At 33.9% G+C, this 22329-nt stretch overlaps 1 pseudogene; it reads right to left on the bottom strand.

Moving 5' to 3' along the window:
• Positions 1 to 21131: 21131 nt before the first annotated feature.
• On the bottom strand, positions 21132 to 21978 carry LOC118519979 (large ribosomal subunit protein uL30 pseudogene; annotated as a pseudogene).
• Between the last annotated feature and the right edge of the window lie 351 nt (positions 21979 to 22329).

Here is a 22329-nt window from a genome sequence, read left to right as displayed (position 1 = left end):
TCAAATAAATAAATAAAATATTAAAAAAAAAAAACCTTCAAATTGCTTTTAAAATAAAATACATATTAAATATATACTTTTCTTTGTTTTATTCTTTTTTTAAGATTTTATTTATTTATTTGACAGAGACAGAGAGCACAAGTAGGCAGAGAGGCAGACAGAGGGAAAAGGAGAAGCAGACTCCCCGCTGAGCAGAGATCCCAACATGGGGCTTGATCCCAGAACCCTGGGATCATGACCTGAGCCGAAGGCAGACGCTTAAATGACTGAGCCATGCAGGCATCCCAGTTTTATTCTTTTAACTTAGCTAGTATATCACTTTTTTGATCTTAGAAACTGAGATATTATTAATTATGCGTCCTCAAATTTTTATAAATTTAAGATGATTTCATAAAAAGTTTATGGGGTGTGTCACAGAATCATCTTTATATTTAAAGGTATAATTGAAATGATAAATTGGTAAATTCCATGGCTAGAGCTATCACTATTTTAAAAAGTTAGAAGTTGGTAAAAAGTATCAAAAATAAAGTAAAGGTTAATGGAAATTATAATGTCAAATTAACATTTCTTTCAATTACTAAAATCCATTAGTGCTAATCTGTACATGATTTATGGTCATTGGAGACAAATCTAAATGGCAATTGTTGAATAGGACTTATTGGATAAAACAAACTTCTTCTCATTCTTTCTAACTTCAGATGTGTTCCCAGCTAAGGTGTTTTAAGAAAATTTTATAAATTTCTCTTAAAAAACATAGCTTAAAACAACTTTTGTTTAATTTCAAAATTATTTCTACCTAATTATGTTTCAGTAGTAAATGGAACATACAGAATATCCTTAAAATTTGTGTGTAAGTGCAATATATAATTAACACGATATTTTCTTTAGGAAGATAGTTGGTAAAGCTTTTTATTTAGTTCACTGTGTATTCCTTTCCCTCATATATTAAAAAAGGTTGTCATGACCAGAAGAGATTAATATCCTGTAAGCCTTAGTTTATGAATAAATTTTTAGCTTAACAAAATGAGTATCTTCATTTTCCCATGCATGACACCAGCCACTAAACTTTCCCTAAATAATTTGACACTTTCTTAGTATAGCATGGGTATAGAATATCACACCAGAATTTTCAACATAATGTAGAAAGTGTTATTCCACTGAGTATGTATTTTGATTTGTATTGAGGATCTAGGACTCTAACCTCTGAAGAGATTTTAATACATTCTTCAGTTTCCCAGCATTTCTTTCAAGGAATCTTGAGGTTGAAATCGCCTAATCTGCTAAGTGGACAGCCTGTAGCTATGCTTAGTGATTTCAACCTCAAGAGATTATATTAGAATAGTTAATTGACATTTAAAATACAACTCTCTTGTTTAAGATTTTATTTTTTGGCATCTATTTGTTTTTCCCTCTTAATGGCAAATAACTGGGGACAAAATGCCTTCCCTAAACAATGATTCTAAACACTAACATCTAGCTTGTCCCTCTGTTAAGTTTTATAGGGTCTGAACTGAAACAAGAAAAATAAGGTCAATGTGCCTATGTTTTTAAGATGAGATCCTCTTATCAGAACAGCTATTAATGTTGAACCTATTACCCTGTGAATTTAGGCTGATTATGGGTGGATTTCATATGCATTTGCTTGGAAAAATAATGTATTCACAAATTTGATGAATACTAAAAACAAAACAAAACAAAAACAATAATTTACCCTTTTAAAATAACCACTGCTTCCGTATTGCACCACACGTTTTCACTAAGTAAACTCACCGTATCAAATCCCATGCATACTATCAAAGAGAGCAACTCAAAGTTTAGGGGCATCTCACTTGGTGTTAGGAGTTGAATTCAGATTCACATAATACCTGAGTTTGAAACAGTATCCCCCATTTACTATGTTAGGTAAGTTATTTGAATCTCATTTTACTTCCAGAAAATGGAAACACTGAGATAGAGTGACGGGAATGGCCAGCAATCCCTGCACCGACGGATGAAAGATGACTCCAAACATTGCCGTGAAAGAGAGGAGAAGGCAAGGGAGTCAACGCTCAGAGATGAAGACACTATGCTCTTCTTTGCTCCTGCTTTTATTGATCCTTCAGGATAATCACAAACCTTTATCACTGTTTCTCAAGCACATGATGTGTGACAAGGGGTCTTACTGAAACTGGGAGGATCTGTTTACGGGAAAGATATGATATGCTAATCTGCGTGTTCTACTAAATATAGCCTAAGGGACAATGCATACATCTCTTAGATCACAGGGAGGCTGTTTGGGCTAAGAAAGCTTTGGGGAAGGCAACTCCCTGAGGTGGCAGGGAGTGGTCACACAGGCCTTGGCATTCCAAAGGCCTAGGCTCTTCTCCGAAAACTTCCCTGCCCTCAGTGGCCTCCCTTACATTTTGGCAAGCCGGGTATTATGGCTGATTTCATGCCCTACATCAACCCCAACAATAGAAGCCACTTTTAATGTAAACAATAAGGAGATAATACATACCCAGTGCCCAGTTGACTTGAATGTTGTAAAAACAAGTTAAATAATACCTATTACAGCATTTTGATAAGTAACTTTTTTACGAACCTTGTTGCCTGAATATAAGTACAAAAAATGAAAAGAGCTGGAATTATTATATTGTAGAAATAAAAACAGAGATTAAAAAAAAGAAAAAAGAAAACAAAAGTAGATATCACAATTATGTCAAAAAGCCCTTCAAACCCATAAGTAAACAAAACAAAACAAAAAAACGCTCATTATATTTGGTCAATTATTTAATATTTATTGGTTTGATAAAAAATTATATGACTATAGAATTTTCACGTTGAAATCTTGTTTGCATTGGTTACTTGAGCAATGATCATCTTTACAACCCTGTAACATGTAGCTCATTATCTGAAATAGAGTTGACCCTATTTAATGTGTAAGATCTTGGTTAGGTTAAACGTTCATTGAGAACAGGCAGTCTCTTGTTTTATAATTTGCTTATTAGCATAATGACTAAATACAGAAGGGTAAACACACATGCATACACTCATACACACATACACGTAGAGCTAAATAGATGATAAACTCTGATCCTCTAATCGATACAATTTCAGAAGAGGTAGTCTTTTTATTCTGTTTGGTATCTGACTTGGCTTGGCTGATCTTCCTTAATTACCATTTGCTTACCTGTCTACAATTAATTTTTAGGTTCTAATATCTTTCCAAAATTTATAAAGATATAATCTATAATTTTTAAGAGACTGGGGTTCAGAGTGATATAGTAATGGTTTTAGAATCTTGCATTATGCCTCACAAGCTTTGTGAACTTGGGATATTATATAATGCTCCTTAGATTTAGGTTCTTAATCTTTTAAGTGGGATTAAAAATTGTTAGGATTAATGGCAAAATGCATATAAAGCCACTAGAATGACTCCATAGTATTTAATACATTGTGTGAAAAAATCTGTAAATATTGTGCCATGATTTTTGGTGTATAGTGTTCCAGACAGTGGGGATGATCTGGTCTTCTGAATTACTTTGATATTGTGACTTTTTTCCTTTTTGTTACCTAAATAAATAAAAATATCACCAATATATGTTTAATCTTAGTGCTATTCACGAAAATATTGTGGCAGATGGAATATTTACTATGACTTTCCAGCTACTTCTTCAATCCCAGTAAATTATTTTCTATTGTATCTTTATTCTCTCGGCGTGTTTTTCTTCGGGTTCATTTTTGAAAATCATAATTATTAAACAGATCACTGTTTTTGATATTATATATCAATATTTTTCTTCTATTACTTGAATAGGTGAGTTTAACAAGTTTTCACTCTCCATGTTATTAATTTTATTTTTCCACTGTGCCATGTCTACAATATATTACCTGTAGTTAAAGTTTTATGAGACTGTAAGGATATGTCTTGTTTTTAGTTTTTTCTTGCTTTAAAAAAATTTTTAATATGCCGACTTCAAGACATTTATCTCTATATAAAGTATATGCTTTCTTATGCTTTATTGATATTAAAACTACGTGTATTTTAGAATCATCCTGTATTGTAATTTTTACAACAATACATTTATACTCTCCAATTTCTGAAAAATCTCTCACGTTTTGCCTGGAGAATAATTTAAATTGTAACACTTTTTTTCTTATTATTTTGACCTTGAGTCAGAAAAAGCACATGCTTAATTTGTTATTTTCCTTCAACTGAAGAATTATAAAAATCTTTTGTTTTTTTTTAAAGATGGATTTATTTATTTGAGAGAAAGAGTGAGCATGGGTGGGGAAAAGAGCAGAGGAAAAGAATCTCAAGCAGATTGCCCCTTGAGCGTGGAGCCCTAAGTGGGGCTCAAACTCAGGACTCTGAGACCCTGAGATCATGACCTGAGCTGAAATCAAGAGTTGGAAGCTGACTGAGCCACCCAGGCACCCCAAGGCTTACAAAAAATCTAACTTTATTTTCGAGATCTAAGACAGCTGCTAAACTAAATGTTATTAAGCAGTTGATTTTCAGTTATACTAGGCTGTGATAATGAAGAAATCGTATTATGATTTTTAAAGTAATGATTTCTGTTTGATTGTTTTTCTTGAGAATGTGGATTATGATTTACTCTTTGATAATCAAAAGCAGTTCAAAATTTTATTTTCTATTCCCAAAAAGTGGATGAATATATATAAGCTGCAACATTAGTTAATTTTTTTGCAAATGGGGGCACCTGGGTGGCTCAGTCGTTAAGCGTCTGCCTTCGGCTCAGATCATGATCCCAGGGTCCTGGGATCGAGCCCCACCTCAGGTTCTCTGCTCAGCGGGAAGCCTGCTTCTCCCTCTGCCTCTCCCCCTGCTTGTGCTCTCTCTCTCTCTCTCTCTCTGTCAAATAAATAAATAATAAAATCTTTAAAAAAAAAATTTTTTTTTGCAAATGTTTTACTGTCTTTTTCCTTACATGTAGCTCACTTCTAAAGCCAGCATGCAATTAACTCTTGCCTTTCCTGCCTTCTCTCCAACTGTTTTGAAATAAGAGCTCTGATCTCTTAATGGCTGCCCAAAGACTGTAACTATAAATGCATGGTTGGGTGTGGGAGCCTGTTCTATTTTCTTGGGAAATTGTACAGGTGCAATTGTACAGGAGTATGTTCTCTTTCTTCTGGTTGATATAATATTATGTTTCTGATAAACTGGTCACTAGCCACATTCATAGGGGGTGTTTCAGAATTTGAACTATGCATTGGATTCCAAAAAATGTATTTATTGTGCTTTATCAATATTGATATGCTAATGCCTTTTAGATGGTTATACCATCAGAAAACCTATGATAGTAATCATACTTTTGTTTACTGTTTATGAATTTTTATGTATTTCTGGTTCTACAGGAGTTTAATTATATAAATTTAAAGGAGAATTAGACATCATTAGAATAGTCGTCTTGAACAAAAAAATATAGAATTTCTTAAATGTTGAAGAATCTGAAAACTATATCCCTATGATCTATTTATGTTGATTTCTTTCAAAATTACAAAATCCCATGTAGAATTTGGTGCCTAAATAGGGGACACTATACTATAAAAACTTGATATTCTAGACTACAATCAATCATAAAATTTTTTCTTCTGTTTTTGCATTTCTAATCATATATTATTGGGTCAGGAAGTTAAATTGCACAAACTCCTAACAGCATTGACATTACAATCACCTTCATTAAAGCACAATATATTCACATTTATATATTATAATATATATTTTTTTTTTTTTTTTAAACTTTTTTTTTTTTTTTTTTTAAGATTTTTATTTATTTATGAGAGAGAGAGAGCATATAAGAGGGGGGAGGGTCAGAGGGAGAAGCAGACTCCCTGCCGAGCAGGGAGCCCGATGCGGGACTCGATCCCGGAACTCCAGGATCATGACCTGAGCCAAAGGCAGTCGCTTAACCAACTGAGCCACCCAGGTGCCCCTATATTATAATATATTTTAAAGATGTAAATTGTATACATAGTATACAAATATTGATTTATTCCACAATACTATATTTTAACTAAATAGTACTAAAGTCAAAAGCATTTGCTTTTTTTTTTTTTTTTTAAGATTTTATTTATTTATTTGACAGAGAGAGACACAGCGAGAGAGGGAACACAAGCAGGCGGAGAGGGAGAGGGAGAAGCAGGCTTCCCGCGGAGCAGGGAGTCCGATGCGGGGCTCGATCCCAGGACCCTGGGACCATGACCCGAGCCGAAGGCAGACGCTTAACGACTGAGCCACCCAGGTGCCCCAAAAGCATTTGCTTTTAAAGTTACAATTTTTTAATAACAATAATTATAGTTTCAGACCTATTTCTGGGCTTTAAAACTTTTAAATGATTCCCTACAAAATCATTATAAATGAATGAATAAATAAGTAAGTAAATAGTGTTTTTGTGTATATATACATATATTAAGAAAAACCAATCAGTACAAAAAAACTAATAATATATTAAAATCTTTATTATGGAGTTGTATAAACTGAAATATAAGACATATTTCAGAGCATAAGCACAATCATTTTCTGAGGTCAGGAAGGTATTTCTTCAAGAATTAATATAGCCCAGCTCAAAAAGATTAAGGTTGCTAGTATTTTTGTTTTCAAAAATATGTGTAACAAGTCTTGCTGAAAACAATAGCTCCTCGAGCCCTTCTATGAATCCCATCCTGGCTCTACAATCTCTGAAATCATTTTAAAAGTTTTGTGTTTGGCTGTGATGTGTTCCTATGATATTTAATATAAAATGAATCATTCACTTTTTTTTATTTAAAAGCAACATATCACATTTTAAAAAATTGTGTTTGCCACACCTTTGTGACATTATAATGTATACCTTTCTCTTGCAATCTCTGGAGTTCAATTTAGCAATCTAAGTATGTTTCAAAGGAAAAAGACTAAAGGAATTGCTAATTTCATTTGTGCTTACCTCGATTCTGATTTTTCCAGTGTCTTAAACATATGTTAGCACCTGTGGAATTAAAATACAAAGTTAATATTTAATACTTAGCAATGTCTTGTGAGTACAATCATCTCTTACAGCCACATAAAATGTGATTTGTTGAAGCCATAAGTCAAAGCCCAAGGATAAGTACATATTAATATTAAATAGTTCAAGAAAGGCAATAAGAAAATCACAACTTGCTCCCATCTGAATTTTTCTTTCTTAGAAGAATGCTAAAATTGGATATATTTGCCTTAGAGTTGCTGGAATAAGGGCAGTATGAATGTAGCAAAATGCTGAATTAAAATTAAATCAGGTATATTCATATCTTTAGAAGAAATACGAAATAATTTTAGCATGGTTAATTTTCAAAGCAGATTTACATACATTTTCATTTTTCTAGTGTTCCCCTTTATTATGCTAAATACAACAAATGTTAAATGATTGCTGTATCCTTGTTTCTACAAAACCGTGGCATTATGGATTTTGCTATATGTAAGCCATATGCTCAGTGCTATAAAATGGTAAACATGCCTGAGATTTGTCACGAAGTTTATAACCTAGATCTCAGAAGAAATGTGAGACATTCACCAAATTAATATTGTAGTAGATACAAACATCCATTTTCTGGCACTGCCGAAGAATGGGGATTTAGTCTCATTAAGAGGGCATGCTCAGACTTTTGGAGGAGTGAAGACTTGAAAAAGATAAGAATAATGCACAGATGCTGGATAAAAGCATCTGTTATGTTAGAAAATGGGAAACAGCGTGTGTGCGCACACACATACACAATCTTTACTAAAACAAGAGACATGCAGACTGAACCAATAGGAATGAAAATATAAAGAACAAAACAGAATAATGTTATACATCTAGTTTAATGATTATGAAGACCATCACATTATTAGAAGAAGCAGGAGATGGCTATGTTTCTATTAGGAACATGATTCAATTTTTTGGTGTTTGACGCCTACAGCTTTTATGATTCTAACCTCCCTTCCCCTTCTGCACCGTATTTGGGCAATCTATTAAGAAATCCTGGGTGCTCCCTCTTTTGGCACCAGTGGGAGATTCAAACTAAGTAAGATTTTGCTCAAGTGTGGTAAACCACACCCCAGCCCCATCCCTAAACCATAATAAAAACCCTGAGCTAGGCTCTTTTCCTATTTTGCAACTGCTTGAGGCTTGCTCTGCTCTTCCTAGAGACTCCAATTGTGTAGATAATAAAATTGCATAGGCAGGCAACAACCATAGTTTTAGGCAATTCTCATTTAACAGTGTTAGGTACCTTTAAAAAAGTTCTTAAGTGAAAGTAAACTGAGAATTAAGTAAAAGACACATTGTCCTTTGCTTCCAAATATAAAATATATTGTTATTGAGTTAAAGCATAAGATATCTTTAAAATAGTCCACAATGACAATTTTTTAATTAAATTCTATATCCCCTTTTAAGAGGATTCCTAAGATGGTCAACAAAATGTAAAGGCAAGTCACTTCATTGTTGCTTCATGATAAGCTTCATTGTTCAATTTACCTATAAAGCCATAGGAACAAGGTGCACAGTGTATTAGTCACCTCAATATTAATTTCTAATCTTGCATTTTTTACTCTTATAAATAATGCAGATAATAAATCAAAGGTGAGTCATCTCTATATACCACTTAGTCATCCCATAATTAGAATTCATCAGTGATTAATTCAGAGTATGATTGACAATTCTTTCTCATGACGTCTGTGTCATTACAATGTTTTTAATGGAATAGGTCATTCTTATTCTCATCCCAATGAGATTGGGCATAACTAGTATACAGAAGTTGTTCTAGGTATATTTATTGGGTGTAATTTCCATTTCCCAGTCTTTCACCTAGATGTTATTAGCTAAAAACAAAGAATATTTGTCCAGAATGAGTTAGGAAAGACAGTAACATGCATGGGAATCTAACCAATTAGAATGTTTATTTTTCAGAAAAGAAATGTTGGTGGCACCTGGGTAGCTGTCAGTTAAGCATCCGACTCTTGATTTCAGCTCAGGTCGTGATCTCCGGTTCCTGAGATCGAGACCCATGTCGGTGAGTCTGCTTGGGATTCTCTCTCTCCCTTTCCCTTTGCCCCACCCCCCCTTTCTAAAATAAATAAGTAAATCTTAAAAAAAAAAAACAATATCTTATTTTTTCCGTGTATTCCCAGCATTTATCCCCTTATCCCATCGAAAGCAAAGTTCTCCACTTACTTCCACTTCCATTACTGTTAATCTTCTCTTGGATTCTCCAATTATTTCCTTTCATTTCCATCATGAGTTTTTCTCTCCCAGATGATCACTTTTGTCAACCTATAGGAATGCTTTGAAATGTTTCATCTTTTAAAAAGTAAAACAAATGCTTTGTTGGAAAAGGAAGTCTCATTTTTACTATCATATATTTCTCCATCAAATCACCTCAAAGCTATACTATGAAGCTAAATCCAATGGTAACTCATCTAAAGCTATCTTACCTAATTTTTCCAACACAATTATACAACTGAAATTTTTTTCATGCTTGAAATTCTTTCTTACTTCTTTCCTGAGGCAACACTTTCTATGGGTTTCCCTCATAATCAATTCCTCATAATCACACTCTCAATATTGTATGTGGGCTTCTCCATCCTGGCCAGATGTCTAAATTTTCGGTTGCTTAAGGGCATAGTGCTATTATTTCCTTTTAATTGTTCTTATGAATGTAATTGACTCCTAAATTAATCTCCATGCCAATCCTATTATATAAAATACACAATTTTATGTTTGAAAATCAAGCATCAGGCATTTAACTGGCTGAGCCACCCAAGTGCCCCAAAATAAAGGTATTTTTAAAGAAAAGGTTAGAAATAGACAATGGGTGTGAGGTAAACAAATATGACATTTTATGATAATTTTATAAGAGAATTCAACTTGGAAGATCATTGGTTACTGAAAAGTAATTTTATTTAAAATAAAAGGAATTGTTAAATATACTTTAGAATTGTATAAGAAAATATAATATGTTATTTCAAATGCAAGTGATATTCTGCATAGATAATTCATAATTTTAGGAATTTATGAAGTTAGGTAGGAAATGGGCTAAAAATTACTTTGTTCTTCTCTGGATTATCTTTTTATTTTATTTTATTTTATTTTATTTTATTTTATTTTATTTTTTTTAAAGATTTTATTTATTTATTTGACAGAGAGAGACAGCAAGAGAGTGAACACAAGCAGGGGGAGTGGGAGAGGGAGAAGCAGGCTCCCCGCAGAGCAGGGAGCCCGATGCGGGACTCGATCCCAGGACCCTGGGATCATGACCTGAGCCAAAGGCAGTCGCTTAACCGACTGAGCCACCCAGGCGCCCATCTGGATTATCTTTTTAATAAAGTTTTTCATTTTAATTCCAGTATTGTTAACATACACTGTAATATTAGTTTCAGGTGTGTGATATAGTGATTCAATAATTCTATACATTACTCAGTGCTTATCATGATAAGTGCACTCCTTAATCCCCTTCACCCATTTCACCCATCCCCCCCACCCACCTCCCCTCTGGTAACCATCAGTTTGTTCTCTATAATTAAGAGTCTGTTTCTTGGTTTGCTTCTTGCTCTCTTTTTTCCCCCTTTGCTCATTTGTTTTATTTCTTAAATTCCATATATGAATGAAATAATATAGTATTTGTCTTTCTCTGACTTATTTCAATTAGTGTAATACTTTCTAAATCCATCCATGTTGTTGCAAATGACAAGATTTCATTCTCTCTCTCTCTCTCTCTATATATATATATAGAATATATATATTATATTTACTTCATCCATTCATCTATTTATGGACACTTGGGCTGCTTCTATAATTTGGCTAGTGTAAATAATGGTGCTATAAATATAAGGGTGCATATATCCCTTTGAATTAGTATATTGTATATTTTGGGTAAATATCGAGTAGTGTAATCACTGGAACATAGGGTATTTCTATTTTTAGCTTTTTGAGAAAACTCCATCCTGTTTTTCACAGTGGCTATACCAGTTTGCACGCCCACTAACAGTGCATGAGAATTCCTTTTTTTTCCCACAACCTCTCTAACACTTGTTTCTTGTGTTTTACATTTTATCTATCCTGACAGGTGCGAGGTGATATCTCATTCTAACTTTGATTGGCATTTCCCAGAAGATGAGTGATGTTGAGCATCTTTTTCAAGTGTTTGTTGGCCATTTGTAGGTCTTCTTGGAAGAAATGTCTGTTCATGTCTTCTGCCCATTTTTAATTGGATTATTTGCTTTTTGAGTGTAGAGTTAAATCAGTTCTTTATATATTTTGGATACTAACTCTTTATCGGATATGCCATTTGCAAATATCTTTTCCCATTCTGTAGGTTGCCTTTTAGTTTTGTTGATTGTTTCCTTTGCTGTGTAGAAGCTATTTTATTTTGTTGAAGTCCTAATAGTTTATTTTTGCTTTTGTTTCCCTTGTCTCAGGAGACATATCTAGAAAAATGTTCCTATGGCCAATGTCAGAAGCATTATTGCCTGTGCTCTCTTCTAAGATTTTTATTGTTTCAGGTCTCATATTTAGGTCCTTAATCCATTTGAGTTTATTTTTGTGTATGGTTTAAGAAAGAGTTCCAGTTTCATTCTTTTGCACATAGCTGAACAGTTTCCCCAACATTGTTGAAGAGACTTTCTTTTTCCCACTGGATATTCTTTTCTGATTTGTCAAAGATTAATTGCCATATAATTGTAGGTTTATTTCTGTTTTTTTTTTTAAGATTTTATTTATTTATTCATGAGAGACAGAGAGAGAGAGAGAGAGGCAGAGGGAGAAGCAGGCTCCCAAGGAGCAGCGAGCCCAATGTGGGACTCCATCCCAGGACGCTGGGATCATGACCTGAGCCGAAGGCAGACGCTTAACCATCTGAGCCACCCAGGCGCCCCTATTTCTGGGTTTTCATTCTGTTCTACTGATCAATGTGTCTATTTTTTGTGCCAGTACCATGCTGTTTCAATTACTATAGCTTTGTAATATAACTTGAGTTCTGGAATTGTGATGCCTCCACTTTTGTTTTCCTTTTTCAAGATTGCTTTTGCTATTGGGTTTTTTTGTGGTTCCATACAAATTTTAGAATTGTTCTATTTCTGTGAAAAATGTTGTTGGTATTTTGATAGGGATTGCATTAGATCTGTAGATTGCTTTGGGTAGTATAGACATTTTAATAATATTTGTTAATCCAACCCATGAGCATGACGTGTCTTTCCATTTATTTGTGTCTTCCTCAATTTCTTTCATCAGCGTTTTATAGTTTTCGGAGTACAGGTCTTTTACCTCTTTGATTAAGTTTATGCCTGGGTGTTTTATTATTTTTGATTCAATTATAAATGGTATTGTTTCCTTAATTTCTCTTTCTGCCCACTTCTTTATTAGTGTATAGAAATGCAACAGATTCTTATATCCCGCAACTCTACTGAATTCATTTATCAGTTCTAGTAGTTTTTTGGGGGTAGTCTTTAGGGTTTCCTATATAAAATTTCATGTCATCTGTAGATAGTGAAAGTTTCACTTATTCTTTACCAATTTGGATGCCTATATTTCTTTTTCTTGTCCTATTGCTGTTGCTAGGACTTTAGTATTAAGTTGAATAAAAGTGGTGAGAGGGGACATCTTTGTCTTGTTCCTGACCTTAGGGGAAAAGCTCTCAGTTTTACCCCATTAAGTATAGTGTTTGCTGTGGGTATGTTCCCTCTAGACCTACTTTGGTTGAGGTTTTTATCACGAATGGATGTTGTACTTTGTCAAATGCTTTTCTGAATCTACTGAAATGATCACATGATTTTTATCTTTTCTCTTATTGATGTTATGTAACATGTTAATTGATTTGTGAATTCTGAACCACATTTGCATCCTGGGAATATAACCCATTTGATCATCATGAATAATTAGTTTAATGTATTGTTGGATTCTGTTTGCTAGTTTTTTGTTTTTTTTTTCTCTTTGCTAGTATTTTGTTGAGGATTTCAGCATCTTTGTACATTAGAGGTATTGGCCCGTAGTTCTCTTTTTTGTGTGTTGTCTTTATTTGGTTTTGGTATCAGGATAATACTGGCTTCATAGAATGAATTTGGAAGTTTCCTTTCCTTTCCTTTTCTTTCTTTTTTTTTTTTTTTCATAGTTTGAGGAGAATAGGTATTAACTCTTCTTTAAGTGTTTGGTAGAATTTGCCTATGAAGCTCTCTGGTCCTGGTCTTTTGTTTGTCAGAAGTTTTTTCATTACTCTGGATTATTTTTGATTGAATTAACTATACATGCTTCTTATATCTATTTAAATAGACCACATTTGAAAATTTAATTAAATAAATGAAATTTTGGAAACTTACATGCTAGACAAAAACAGAACTGTGTTAAAGCTGAAAGAAAGAAATTGAAGATATATGCACTTGAAATAAATCCCCCTTGCTTATTTAAATTTAAGAACTATTTTTTCCATATATGTTTATAATTCTCCTGCCATTGGATTTGTTACTTTGGAACTATAATCTCCTTCATTTAAAATATTTAAGTTACTTACACCACAATGTGTATGTTTTACAGGTTAATGAAAAACTATTATGATGCCTGTAATCAATAATTATGTTTTATTTAAATGTGGATGTATTATTTTTATGACTGAAGTCAATAATTATTTTCTAGGAGGGGCACCTGGGTGGCTCAGTCGTTAAGCGTCTGCCTTCGGCTCAGGTCATGATCCCAGGGTCCTGGGATCGAGTCCCACATCGGGCTCCCTGCTCGGTGGGAAGCCTGCTTCTCCTTCTCCCACTCCCCCTGCTTGTGTTCCTGCTCTCACTGTGTCTCTCTCTGTCAAATAAATAAATAAAATCTTTAAAAAAAAAAAAATAATAATAATAATTATTTTCTAGGAAATAACTCTCTGACAAAAATACACTGCACAGAGAAACGTGTTCACCTCTACTCTTATAATAATTTCTATTAAGCAAAAATTGCTTACTGAAGTAAATCAGTATTAATCATCCAAAATGTCACAGAAATATATGCATCTAAACTCAAATAAATTACTGTATTGTCTTTTCAGATTAATTGGTTTTATATATGCACATTTTAATAAACCTATAGCATTTATTGATATTAATTTTTATGAATTATTCAATTTTAGAAAAATATTTCTTTTTCATATCTAGCCACTTCTCATACAAATGGAAAATTAACTGAAATATTATTTTAGTTATAAATGTAATGCAATTATGTTTGTTACTTTTTATAATTAATGTTAAGTTTTATAAGTGTCAGTACTGTCTATTTAACAAAGTTGCAACCACACTGAGCAAAGGACAAATCCTCAAAATATGTTATACGTTTCATCCCCATATTATCTGGTATAAGAGAACTAGAAACTATATTTTGACAGATTGATTGATGGGGTGATGGATGAAATGAGTAGAGAGTTTGTAAGATGATTTATTGAGTCTATTTTCCTGCCTTTGGAAAGGCTGTCCATGTGCGTTGTGTTACTTTGTCCCTGCCCCAACTTGGGCATTCTCTCTCTCTCTCTCAAATAAATAAAATCTTTTTTTAAAAAAGACCATTGCCCTGATACATATTGTTAATGTAATTTTTCTGAACATCAATTTTCTGGAATAATGTATGAGCAATCACTAAACATTCCCATGATACTTATTTTCATTTATCTCAGAAGCTTATGGAGATAAATTGGGATTTTTTTCATTTATTTAGGTATTTCTGTTTTTGGACAATGAGCTAATGTTTAAAAAGAATTATGAGGGGTGCCTGGGTGGCTCGGTCAGTTGAGCCTCTGACTCTTGATTTCAGCTCAAGTCATGATCTCAGTATCAATCATGGGATGGGGCCCCACATTGGCTCCATGCTTGGTGTAGAGTCGGCTTGAGTTTCTCTCCCTCTCCCTCTGCCCCTCTCCTTGCTCATGCTCTTTCTCTCTGTTTCTCTGAAATAAATAAAATTTAAAAAAAAATTCTGAAGCCAATGGTTGGAAGCGATCAACCTCAGGATTACAGAAATCTTTTTTCACTTGACAGAAGTAGAATTCATTTTCTTTTTTTCCTTTCTTTCTTCATCTCTCTGTTTCCTTCCTTCCTTCCTTCCTTCCTTCCTTCCTTCCTTCCTTCCTTCCTTCCTTCCTGCCTTCCAGTTTGCATTAATTTCTTTGGCTTATATAAAAATTACCACAAACCTAGTGGCTTAAAAAAACAGAAATTAATTATGTTATATACAGTTCTATATATTAAAAGTGCAACACAGGTCTCACTGTGCTAAAATTAAAATGTTGGCAGGGCTTCGTTACTTTTCAGAGGCTCTAGAAAAAATAAGTTTCCTTTCCTCTCCCAATTTCTAGAGGCCACCTACATTCTTTAGCAGTGGTCGCCTTCCTCTGTCTTCAAAATCAACAACAACAATAGTCTCTCTGACTACTTTGTGGTGATATCTCCCTGACTCTGACCTCATCAGAGAAAAGTTCTCTGTTTATAAGGACTCACATGATTAGACTGGGCAGGACTGGATAATCCAGGATAATCTCCCTGTCTCAAAATACTTAATTTAATTACATCTGTAATGTCTCTCTATCCATGTAAATTAGCAAATTCAGAGGTTCCAGAAATCAGGACGTGGACATTTTCAAGAGGACATTTTCAGCTCACCATGTAGTTTAGCACCTTTTGTTGGGGGTATGTAGTACATAAATATTACCTAGCAAAGATGAGTTGCTAAGTATAATAATAAATTAAGGACAGGGTTTTATATCAATTTTAGCCATCCTGTCAACCAATATCTATATATTATTGGAAGACATCATATAGAGTTTTTTCCCATAAACTATCTAAAGGAACGTTTTATACATTAGTCCTTTGGCAATGTGTATCATGAATTTTGAGTTCGTACGGTAGATCATTTGTATATGTTTCATGATAACACAAATCTTTTGGAAATGGCTAGATTTTTGAGCAATGGTTCATACCTTAGAAAATATGAGGGAAATACTTATAATGCATATTATAACATCAACAGTATTGGATATAATTGGAATTATATTTTCATTAAGAATTAATGACTATACATTCTGGATAAGTAGTAGAGTATTACGGGAAATAATTGACTTACAATTTTAAAAAATCAGCTTAATTTTTTTTTTTCACTTTTCAGTTATAGGACCTAAGGTTTTAGTTAACTTCTTAACCTATCTGAGTGTTAAACTTATATGTTCTGTTAAGCAGAAATGGTACGGTTAACTTTTGGAGTGTGTGTGTAGATTACAATTATCCAACACAGAGTAAATATTCGATAAATATATGAAATGAGCACATTAACAATAAGTTCCTTATTTAGTAAAATGGTATTGCTCCATTTTTAATTCTCTGAAATAATTCTTTAATAAGGAGTCTGACCCATTTTTGGTGTATGACTGCTGACAGCTTTTAAGCCTCACCCCTCCATCTTCCTGTCTGTCCTACATCTGCTCAAGTGGATAAGAATGTTGGATGCTCCTACCTGTGGCACCAGTGGAAAACTCAAGCCACATCAGCTCTTACTATGTCGGGGGTCCCTCACTCAGGCCTCACCACTAGTCAATATAAAATATCCAGAGCCATGTAAGACTTGCTTGAGAGGCCTGCCTTCCAACCCCAAAGATCTCAAGTATGTCAGTGGCAAATATTTTCATACCCCCTTTTTTTGTGTGTGTGTCATCATCAGTCTACACATCTGAACCAGATTTTGTGTGTGTGTGTGTGTGTGTGTGTGTGTGGAGGGAGGGAGGTTCCTCCTGTTTCTGCAGAAGTTGCTAAACACTCCCATAAATTGCTGTAACCTGTCTAAATACTGTTTCTTACCATCTTCCTCATTGACTTCTACTTGTTTTTTTATCTCTCATAGGTTCTTCGTAGTTTCTTTTCTCTGAAGCACTGGAATTTATGTTTATGAACAGAAACCTACACTTACCAATATTTAACATATTTTAAGAATTACTGAGACTCAGTGGAAAGCAGTAAGGTCATAGAATGTGCCCTATGTCCCATCTAGATCAGAAGTTCCTAAGTGGACTTTGTGCAATTCTTACTTCTAATTCGTATAGACATGTATTTTTTTCTGGCAGCTGTAGCCCTATTTCAAAAAATGTAGAAAATAATTAGAAATAGGAGTGACCTTATATTTATTGTAATTTCAATAGTGCATATCAAGACTGCAGAAAGTTTTTTTTTCTCTAGTGAGGTTTCTACTAGTACAGTTATATATCCTTAGTAAACACTATTAATTTCAAAAACCTAAAGTGAGTTGTAGAAGGTAACTAACATATGGAATTGTCAGCCAAATACATATTTCAGTAACAACTGTGCATTTGAGGAAATTCTGTCTTATTCGTTTACTTCATTCATTAAACCACAATCATCTTAAATACATAAAATATTACTTTAATGATAAATTATTATTAAGTGTCTACTGGATGTCATACTTTTTTTTATGGAACTTTTACTTACCAAACAGATTTTCTTTTTTTTTTTTTTTTAAGATTTTATTTATTTATTTGAGAGGAGAGAGAGAGAGCACAAGCAGTGGGTGGGGGTGAGGGGCAGAGGGGGGAAGAAGAAACAGACTCCTTCCTGAGCAGCGGGGCTCAATCCCAGGACCCCAAGATCATGACCAAGATCATGACCTGAGCCAAAGGTGGACGCTTAACCCACTGAGCCACCCAGGTGCCCCCCAAACAGATTTTCTAATATCTAGAATTTCAATAGCTCTTCCTCTCCCACTGAACTCTTCATAGTAATAACATTTCAAAAAATATGACCACAAAACTCCTTGATAAATGATTTTCCTTTTTTTGATGTTGTAACTTTCAACACATTAGATTAACCTTTTATTTTCCTTTGCAATTTTTAAAAAAAATTTATTTATTTAAAGTATTCTCTATGCCCAGCGTGGGGGTTGAACTCACCACTCAGAGCTCAAGAGTTGCATGATCTACAACTAAGCTAGTCAGGCGCCCCTCTCCTTTGCTTAATACAGAAACCAGTTCTGAGGGAATTTTATCTATTTCTTTACTCACTGTTTTGGAAATACAACCTGGACAGTATCTTGGGTCCCATTTTTTACATCTGATTAGTAAAAGTTGATCCCAAATGCTGAACTGGTAAAAATTTATAGAATACTTGTCAATACTTGGTAGGCTTGGCCTTCAGATGGTATCTGCCATGAATCCTTGTTGACACTGTTGGTGATACAGAAACCAGGCATAGTGGGTTTTGATGATTATTATGCAAAGATTCAGTGTGAAATGATGTGAATGATGGTGGCTATCTTTTAAAAGTTTTGGAATGTCTGCTCAGTTGTCAAGCAATCCACCTGGAGGAAAGCAAGCTGTGTGCTCAGTCTCAATGCAGAGTTGTAACGGACTCTTCATATGAAAAAAAAGGTGTTTGCTAAACACTATTTAGAATAAGAAATATCCTGTAATTTCTAAAAATGTGGAAATACAAGAAATTGAAACAAAAAAATTCAATTGAAAATATAGCAACAGAAGAACAATTTGCACATATAAAATTTCCCTACTAAGTCAGTACAAATATTGAAGTACAGAGGCCACATAGTCATGAGAGAAATGACTACATTTGGTATCATGATACTAGGAATGGAAACTAAACTGAAATGAACACTGAATATGATTTCAAGTTGCCTTTACTTACTCTCTTCTCAAGCTATTTACACTGTATTTCTATTGGTACATCATTACTGTAATATTATTTTAATAATATTTAAATTTATTTAAATATTTAGCTTGACCAAAATTTGAGAGATTTTTTGCTATTTGAGAAATGCATTGCATATTAGCAAATGAATGAAAAAAATGTCTCATTTACAAATAAATTTCAGTGGAAAATTATTGGATATTTTAAGATTTCATTTTGAAATTTCAGCCATCCTAACATAATAGTCCATAGTCTGTTGATAATTTCCATATAATTCAATAGTAGTAGGTCAAGACATATATTGATATTTATGTATTTTCCCCTATAAGAGCATATATGACTAAATTTCTATTTCTCAAATTCCCAATGAGATTATTAACATACAAATAAGAGAAAAAGTATTACTAGAATATACTTTATTATGATCTAAAATTTCCAATTACCTGGGAAGGCTTGATTTATGCAAGAAATGATAATGGAATATTTATGCTATTTTATATATTCCTTGATTATTATTAAATTTTATGAAATAAGAAATCAATTTCAATAATACAAAAGGGTATATATGTAATTAGGTTTAAAAGCATGTCCCAAATAAATGATAGATAAATATATGTTCCGTATTAGTTTACTAGGGCTGTCATACAACATACCACAGATTGGGTGCTTAAATGACAGGTATTTATGTTGTCACAGCTTTGGAGATTGGAAGTTTGAGTCCAGTATCAGGGGGGTTGGTTTCTTCTGAGGCCTCTCCCCATGGCTTGTAGATGGCAGTTTATTCCAGTGTCTTCCTACAGTCTTCCCTCTGAGTGTGGCTTGTGTCCCCACCTCCTCTTCTTATTGAGACACCTGTTATACTGGGTGAAGTCCCATCCTATTGACTTCATTTCAATTTAATTTTCTGTTTAAAGACAATAGCTCCAAATACAGTGAAATCTTGAAGTATTGGGTGTTAGGACTTCAACATATGAATTATAAGAGGTCACAAGTCAGCCCATAACATATACATGTATACTTTCAAACTCTTTATCAAAAGAATACCATAACTAAAATTACAATAAAAATTAAAACTGGTAAATATGTGCACGATTTTTGGTGATATGTGCCATGTAAACTGTATTCAATTTCAATAATAATCAAATACTTAGAACTAAAACAATATATGTGATATATTTCTACATGCTTATAATAAATGGATAAAGTTTTAAAAGAATTACAAAGAACTGAGTTCTATCCTTGTCACCTGTTAGCTGTGTTACCTCAGGCATGTCATTTAGCTTCTTGCCCAATTTCAACTAAAGTAATTTAGTATCTAAAGCATGCTGGACATTTGTAAGGTTTTAATGAATCATACAAGTAAAGTGTTTATCATTATTGTCAATTCTAATTCCAATTTTGTATTATGATATAGTAGAATATTTTACAAGAAATTACTCTGAATATTTAAAAATAGCAGTTTTTTAAATTTAAAATAGCAATCATTCTAAGATTTACTGAAATAATGATTTTTTAAAAAATTTCAAACAAAATGTTATTGACATGCCACATAAATTGGTATCAACTTGTACCCCTTGTGCCCACATCAATTTGTTCAAAGTAGTCTTTTGCTAGTTTAGTACTGCTAGTTGTTAGTTATATTCTCTTGATGGATGGGTCCCTTCATGAGTCTTTTGGGGTTTCTGAAACATCACCTTCTTCTGCATTTTTAAATGTTTTCCAATGTTAGTTATTGCTCTTTCTAATATCTTCTTTTTTTTTTATGATGTTCAGTTAGCCACTGTATAGTACATCATTAGTTTTTGATGTAGTGTTTAATGATTCAGTAGTTACATATAACACCCAGTGCTCATCATATGTGCCTTCCTTAATACCCATCACCCTGCTACCCCCTTCCCACACTCCCCTCCCCTCTGAAACCCTCAGTTTCTTTCCTGGGGTCCATAGTCTCTCATGGTTTGTCTCCTTCTCTGATTTCTCCCACTTCAGATTTCCCTCCCTTCACCTATGGTCCTCTGTCCTACTGCTTATGTGCCACATATGAGTGAAACCATATGATAATTGTCTTTCTCTGCTTGACTTACTTCACTTAGCATAATCCCCTCCAGTTCCATCCATGTTGATGCAAATTGGGTATTCATCCTTTCTGATGGCTAAGTAATATTCCATTGTATATATGTACCACATCTTCTTTATCCATTTGTCTGTTGAAGGGCATCTCAGCTCCTTCCGTAGTTTGACTATTGTGGACTTTGCTGCTATGAACATTGGGGTGCATGTGCCCCTTCTTTTCACCACATCTGTATCTTTGGGGTAAATAGCTAGTAGTGCAATTAATTGCTGGGTCATAGGGTAGCTCTATTTTTAACATCTTGAGAAACCTCTATACTGTTTTCCAGAGTGGCTGTACCAGTTTGCATTCTCACCAACAGTGTAAGGGGGTTCCCCTTTCTTCACATCCTTGCCAACATTATCTTCTTTTTTTTTTTTTTTTTTTTTTGAGTGTAGCCATTTATTAACTGACCAGATTACAAAAATAATCATGGTAGATACCTTAGTTCATCCTTCTAATAAGCCTATTGATCTGGTCTTCCCTGTTACCAGCATCTCCACCTTCTACAAAATGGGTGGTCTTTTTCTTCATTCCCCCTCGTGGAGAAGATAATTTGAAGGGCCATAAAAAGTTGTTTGCTTCTTTGAAACGTTTTCCAACAGTATAGATCTCGTGAATCAGATCCTCCATGCAGATGATGCCATATTTACCAAGAGATCGGGCGATCAATGTGTTATCTGTCAGGGCAATTCGCTTCTTGTTGATTTTGCCATAACCACGCTTGTAGATCAATTCATTCACCGACTTCAGGTTTGGGTACCCCCATGCTATATAAGGTTCCACAATCCTTAGCATGTTAACTGAAGCCTTGTTGAGCTTAACAAAGGTGCCATTGAAGATCTGGCGAAGGCGAAGAAGCTGCAACACCTTTCGAACCTTTGGGCTCACACCATTGATACCTCTGATCCTAATGACAAATGCCAATTTGGGTTCCACAGGTACGTAGAAGTTGCCAGCTTTTCTTGCCATCCTTGCCATTCGAATCTCAGTTCTGTACATCTGCCTATATTCCTTGTGGTAATGCTTAGCTTTTTCATAGATAAGCTTCCTTCTTGCCTTTCGAAGCATCTTCTGAGCAAACTTCTTCCTCAGACGCTTGATCTTCAACTCTGCGAAATTCCTTCGCTTCTTCTTAAGGGTTTCTGGCACAGCAGGAACCTTCTTTTGCTTCTCTTCTGCACCCTCCATGGTTCCAGCCGGAAAAAGAGAACATTATCTTCTTTGAAATAAAAACCTAGGTGCTAGTTTGTTTTCTTTCCAATCAGAGACACCATGAAAATGTATAAAAGATTCAAGGGAAAAATTTTTTTTTGAAAAAGGGTTATTGAGTACAAGGTGCCTAATTCAAAGTTGTGAAAAATATCCTTGCCTGCCTTAAATCAAATAATATCTCATGAGATAAGTCCAACATATTCCCTACCAGAGAACATTAGTTTTATTGATTTTCCATGTTTTTACTTATTTAATTTTTTAAATTATGCAACATCCGTGTGGTACCTTTCCAAGACCCTAGCAAAACCTATAAATGTGTTTACATTATCATCTCTTCAGTAAC

Source organism: Halichoerus grypus, chromosome 4, assembly GCF_964656455.1.
Source record: "Halichoerus grypus chromosome 4, mHalGry1.hap1.1, whole genome shotgun sequence".
NCBI classification, from domain to species: Eukaryota; Metazoa; Chordata; class Mammalia; order Carnivora; family Phocidae; genus Halichoerus; species Halichoerus grypus.
This window is presented reverse-complemented; position numbering and strand designations above follow the sequence as displayed.